The sequence below is a fragment of the Centropristis striata genome, chromosome 3 (assembly GCF_030273125.1).
Source record: "Centropristis striata isolate RG_2023a ecotype Rhode Island chromosome 3, C.striata_1.0, whole genome shotgun sequence".
In the NCBI taxonomy this organism is placed as follows: domain Eukaryota; kingdom Metazoa; phylum Chordata; class Actinopteri; order Perciformes; family Serranidae; genus Centropristis; species Centropristis striata.
Genome location: NC_081519.1, coordinates 21,262,650 through 21,269,220, shown reverse-complemented (window position 1 = coordinate 21,269,220; position 6,571 = coordinate 21,262,650). Strand labels below are relative to the sequence as shown.

Sequence of the window (6,571 nt, the reverse complement as noted above, 5' to 3'; positions counted from 1 at the left end):
GATCCAGAATGATTTTTAATGGTGTCTAAGCAAAACATGTTTAGGCTACATCATTTATCATTAAAAATAAATACACCCTGCGACTGTGAAATTCTTTAACCAGAATACCAGCCGAGGCTATTAAATGTTGTTGTCTTCTGCTATTTACTGTTATCCTGCTGGACGTCCTGCCACACGTTGCTCTGACTGGGACATTACATTACATTTTACATTACATGTCATTTAGCTGACGCTTTTGTCCAAAGCGACTTACAATAAGTGCATACAACCTGATGGTACTAGACACAGACCACAGGAATCAAGTAAGTACATAACTTTAAGAGCCAACTGTCATTGCTACAGGAGTGCTATATGTTAAAGATGAAAAGAAGAAGAGAAAAAAAGGAAGCACATTTTTTATTTTTATTGTTATAATATATATATATATATATATATATATATATATATATATATGTTAGGTGACCATGACCTAACCGAGGTATTGTTGGAAGAGGTAGGTCTTGAGCCTGCGGCGGAAGATGTTTAGGCTGTCTGAGGTCCTGATGTCGGTGGGGAGCTCCTTCCACCATTTGGGAGCCAAGACAGAGAAAAGTCTGGGGGAGGTTTTGAGGCGAGTTGAGGGTGGGAGTCTCCAGCTGTTTGGCTGATGCAGAGCGGAGAGGACGGGCAGGGGTGTAGAGTTTGACAAGGTCCTGGATGTAAGCAGGACCTGAACCATTAGCAGCGGAGTAGACCAGAGCTAAAGTCTTGAAGCGTATCCGCGCAGCCACCGGTAGCCAATCAAGGGAGCGGAGGAGGGGTGTTGTGTGTGAAAATTTGGGAAGATTGAAGACCAATCAAGAAGCTGCATTCTGGATGAGCTGCAGAGGTCGGATGGCTTTGGCAGGCAGACCTGCCATGAGGGAGTTGCAGTAGTCCAGGCGTGAGATGACCAGCTCCTGGACCAGGACCTGAGCTGCCTTCTGAGTGAGAAATGGGCAGATTCTCCTGATGTTATGCAGCAAGAATCTGCAAGATCTGGTAGTGGCGGTGATGTTTGTGGAGAGGGACAGTTGGTTGTCAAGAGTCACACCAAGCTTTTTGGCGGTTTTTGTGGAGACGACCACTGTGTTCTTGACCGTGACATAATAAACAGACATAATTCTTACTAAATGTAAAGAAGTGAATAATATCTCTCCATCATAATAATAACAATATTTGGATATTATATAGGCTATTGGGCTTTATATATCACAATAAGGCTGAATGTTTGAGAAATAAAACTAAAGATGAAGTATGCAAAGAGAGCGCTAGAGCTTCATTAGGCAGACTGATCCAGTAGTATGAGAGAGATGGCGTAGATAATATTTAATTCAATTAGTAACAGTATTACAGTTACAGTAAAGTTATGACCTCAATCAAGTGGAGCAAGTACAAAAAGTCCCTATAAATATTCCGAATAGCCAAAAATCTCCCCTTACAGTGAATAAAGAACATGCAATAAGTAGTTTTTCCACAACACTGGCTAATCAACCATGTCTCTCCCCCATGTGGATAAAATCCCCTCACCATCATTCACCTCTTTCTCTGACCATTCAATAGAAAAAAAGGCCTCCCTTCAATTAAGCCGGATTGCCTGAGAGGATCAATATGTGTCACTAATATTGGCAGGGGATGGGGGACAGGAGGTCAAACAGGTCCATAACCTCTCCGCATCTCCACCTTAATCAATAAACTGATTCTACTAACACCTGTAAGTCCATCTGTATTCACTGATTCCAGACCACACTACACGGACTGTCGTAGGCGTACGGTAAGTGAACGTTGAACCACAGACATTTACATAATCACACAGGCTGTCAGTGCTAAAGAAGTGCAGTGTATCAGCAGGATATCTGAGTGTCGGTGAAGGAGAGTCTCAGCGAAGTTCGGCTTAAAATGTGTCAAAAGCTTTAAGGGATGATACCCAGCAGCTTTGACAGGTCATTCCTGCACCGAATCATTCCTCCTCCTGAGTTCATTCTGAAGCCCTGACCAACATTCAGCAGTTTTTTTCACCATTGAGTCACTGGTTATATCCGTTTAATGCTGAAATATGACTTTTACAGAATACCAGTGTGTTTTAAACTGCAACTTAGACACTTCAAAATTGCACAAAGCATTTTTCCTCCTTATTCTCACACACAAAACCACCCTTTTGTGTGGGTTTAGTTTATATTGGTTTCGGGAACACTTCATTGATTTGCATATTAATTCCCCGGAGGCTACGAGGACCTTAACCGTAACCTCAATGGAGAAACAAAAACTTTTTAGCTGAAGCTAAATGCAGTTGCACTTTTTAAAAGTGAAGACACCTATTATGCCCCTAATTAGATGCACTGTCCAACTTTCAGCTGGTTGAAAGTCCAGAACTGGCCAAAAAGTGACATTGTACAGACTACCACAAACACACACACACACACACACACACACACACACAGAGCAAAAAGCAATAAAAACAGCCAACCCCATTTGGCAGTTGCATGCTTATTTCAGAGTGTGACTTTGCAGAGAAGTTGTCTCTGTGTGCCATAATTTATTCCCCAAGGAAAGTATTTATATTGATTTCACCTCCCTCATTTACTAGGCCTGTAGTAAATATATTTATGGCTCTCCCTGGGTTTTAGGCAGCACATAGCGACACACCACATCTTGTTAAGAGTTCAGGCTTTCAAAGACTGGGGAGATTATGTGTTTATATCAGAGGTTTTGTAAAGTTGTAAAAAAGTGAGGCTGTAAAGGCCGTTTTAGAGTGACTCAACCGCAAGTGACAATAATGAAAAACTTTTAAAGTATCCACCAGAAATCCAGTATGCCTTGGAAAGACTTACACTGTAATCTAAATGTGATCTGTCGAGCCTTCATGAATGAATACATCCGTCAAGGATTTAAAGGAATATTTTATTTGCTTATTTACCTTCTTGCTGAGAGTTAGAAGAGAAGATTGATTGTCATATTTATGTATACACACATAGGCCCTCATTTATCAAACGAGCGTACGTCAAAAAGTGAGCGTAAAGTGGGCGTAAGATGATATCTACGCAAGCCTCGGCATTTATCAATTTGGACGTGAGCGGACGGTACGATCAGATCTCAGGTCTGCTCTCAGCTCGTGTACGCAAATTTGAGTCAGCGTGAAGTCCACACGTCTGAGTCTGAGAATTGATCTTAGACTATAGTATCGATGCCTGGAGCTGATCAAACTCTGTGGTGTTTTGATTTTTAATGGTGACAAAGCAAAACATGTTTAGACTACCTAATTTATCATTAAAACATAATCCAAAAATAAATACACCCTGCGATCGTGAAATTCTTTAAACAGAATACCAGCTGAGGATATTAAATGTTGTTGTCTTCTGCTGTTTACTGTTATTATTATTATTATTATCCAGCTCCGACACCGGAGCGTCAGCGTCTCCTTCACCAGCGGTGCTGCCCGAATAGAAACATTTCCAATCAGCGCTGCCACACGCTCCTCTGACTAGGACATCATTATTAGTAAATGTAAAGAGGTGAATAATATATCTCCATCATAATAATAGCAATATTCGGATGTTATATAGATTATTAGGCTTTATATATCACGATGTAATTACTCAAACCTCGCCGGGAGTTTAATGGTCCGCTACTTTGCTGACAGCACCACTGATTTCCTTCTTTTTCACTTTTTATGCTGCCAAACAAAACTAGTTTGTTGTGTTGCTGCTGTTGGACGTCAGCGTTTCACTTTCTGACTGAGAAATTCCTCTTCTTTTTGAATTAAAACTTACTTTAAAACATTGTTTACCTCCTTCAACCAAAAAGCTGAAAACTTCTAAGTCCGTGCTCCAAATGTAAAATATTCACTGAACTTGTTTGAGTTTATAACTATAAGTACTTTCATTTCATAAACCTCCGTCGCTACGTATTTCTTTAATATGTCTATATTGCCCCTATTGATAATTGTAACGGTGCACTTTGCTAATAAAGCTGACTTTAGAGGGTGAAAAAATCCTCTTTTTGGCCGTATTGCGCCCTTCGGTGTCGTAAACTCTGAAGGCGAGCCATCTGAATCGGGTATATATTAGGGCGTGGTATTTAAATTACGCATGTTTCGAGCCGCCACATTTATCAACAGCCGATCATTCTTACGCTGTGGTTGGCGAGATACGATTGTTTGATAAATCACACGTGGACCCTGTCGTAAGACGAAATATATACTCAGATCTGCGCTCGTTTCTACGCTCGCTTGATAAATGAGGGCCATTGTGTTGACCATTTGTTTAAAACTGTCACAATGTTAAATAGAATGATCATATTTAGTAATACATTCTATGAACCACAACTTGAATTTTGACGATATAAACACGGTCGACCATAAAGTGGGAATAATTTTTAATTTTGTTTACACTTTTTCTGTCAAGAATAAATAACATTGGCCCTCATTTATCAAACGAGCGTACGTCAGAAAGTGTGCGTAAAGTGGGCGTATGATCGTTTCTACGCAAGGCTCGGCATTTATCAATTTGGACGTGAGCGGACGGTACGATCAGATCTCACGTCTGCTCTCAGCTCCTGTACACATATTTGAGTCAGCGTGAAGTCCACATGTCTGAGACGCAGAATTGATCTTAGACTATTGTATCGATGCCTGGAGCTGATAAAACTCTGTGGTGTTTTTTAAGGCTATATCATTTATCATTAAAAATAAATACACCCTCCGAAATTCTTTAACCAGAATACTAGCCAAGGCTATTAAATGTTGGTATCTTCTGCTGTCTACTGTTATCCAGCTCCGACACAGGAGCGCCAGCGTCTCCTTCACCACCGGTGGTGCCCGAATATAAAATTTCCAATCAGCGCTGCAACACGCTCCTCTGACTAGGACATCATTCTTAGTAAATGTAAAGAGGTGAATAATACATCTCCATCATATTTATATATTACATTACATTTCTTTGGATATTATATAGATTATTAAGGCTATATATATCACAATGTATAAATTAATTACTCAAATCTCACCGGGAGTTTAACAGTCCGCTACTCTGCTGACAGCACCACTGATTTCCTTCCTTTTCACTTTTTATGCTGCCAAACAAAACCAGTTTGTTCTGTTGCACCTGCTGGACATCAGTGTTTCACTTTCTGCCTCTGAGAAATTCCTCTTCTTTTGGAATTAAAACGTACTTTAAGTGTCGGTAGCGTAGTGGGTTACGCAGGCGCCCCATGTGTAGAGGCTACAGTCCTCACTGCAGCTGGCCCCGATTCGAGTCCCGCATCGGACGGCCGTTTACTGCATGTCATTCCCCTCTCTCTGCCCCCTGCTTCCTGTCTATCTTCAGCTATCCTGTCCATTAAAGGCATGAAAAGCCCAAAAAAAAACATTTAAAAAAAAAAAACTTACTTTAAAACATTGTTTACCTCCTTCAACCAAAAAGCTGTGGAAACTTTTAAGTCTGTGCACCAAATGTAAAATTTATAACTATAAGTACTTTTATTTCATAAAACTCTGTTGCTGCGTATTTCTGTAACATGTCTATTTCCTCCTGTTGTTATTTGTTATGGTGCACTTTGCTAATAAAGCTGATTTTAGGGGGGGGATCCTCTTTTTGGCTGTATGGGGCCTTCGGTGTCGTAAACTCTCAACATTACATTACATGTTATTTAGCAGACGCTTTTGTCCAAAGCGACTTACAATAAGTCTCAAGGTGAGCCTTCTAAATCGGTATATATTAGGGTGTGGCATTAGCCTGGGTATACCCATACTGCCTTGCGCGCTCGAATTTCATTCCGAACCTGCAGACAGTCTGGTATCTATGGCCATTTCTTAGCCCTGTTTTAGGGATCCAATCACAGAACGGGGGAGGGACGGCAAGACGATGACGCGTACTACTCGGCAGACGGAAGCTTGTAGTTTTCTTACGGATCCAACATGGCTGCAGCAGACGCGAAACTCCCTTTAGCTGTAGACGGCGTTTTACATAGTTTAGAGTGAAAGTTGATTTTCAAAGATGAACAACGTTTGATTTTAAATTCCTGTTTCACCACCAAAAAGGATGTTTTAGCCTTGCTTCCGACAGGATTTGGCCAAAGCCTAATCTCCCAACTAGCACCGCTACCGCTCACTGCTGTAACGCCGGTGATCTCGCTACGAGCCGGGGGACAGCGGAGCCCCCAGAGACCCCCAGCAGCTCGTCTATTGACCATAAAATCAGTGGATGTGTTTGGCTGAATGACATGAGGGGGAATAAGGCGTAAAAATAAAGAATCTTGCAGAGAGCGAGAACTGGAGAAGCAAAGCAACACTCTCTCACATACACACACACACACACACACACACACCAACACTGCTGGTAGACTGTGAGCAGCCAGAGCCACAACATGCTGCAGAAAAACGTTGCAGAAGCAGAATTGAGCATTTTAGTCTCAAAGTAGAGATGGGCTAGTCCGGCTATGTAAAGATGTAAACATTAATTTCTGTCGCTCTACATACGTCATCTGGTATAACTGATACGATTGGCTAAGAGCTACGTAATAGACATTCTAAGCGCCCAATAAACGGCTCTGGAGG

The 6,571-nt window shown here is 41.3% G+C and overlaps 1 pseudogene; it reads right to left on the bottom strand.

The window, feature by feature from the left end:
- Positions 1-469: 469 nt before the first annotated feature.
- LOC131963045 (uncharacterized) lies at positions 470-1,139 on the bottom strand (annotated as a pseudogene).
- Between the last annotated feature and the right edge of the window lie 5,432 nt (positions 1,140-6,571).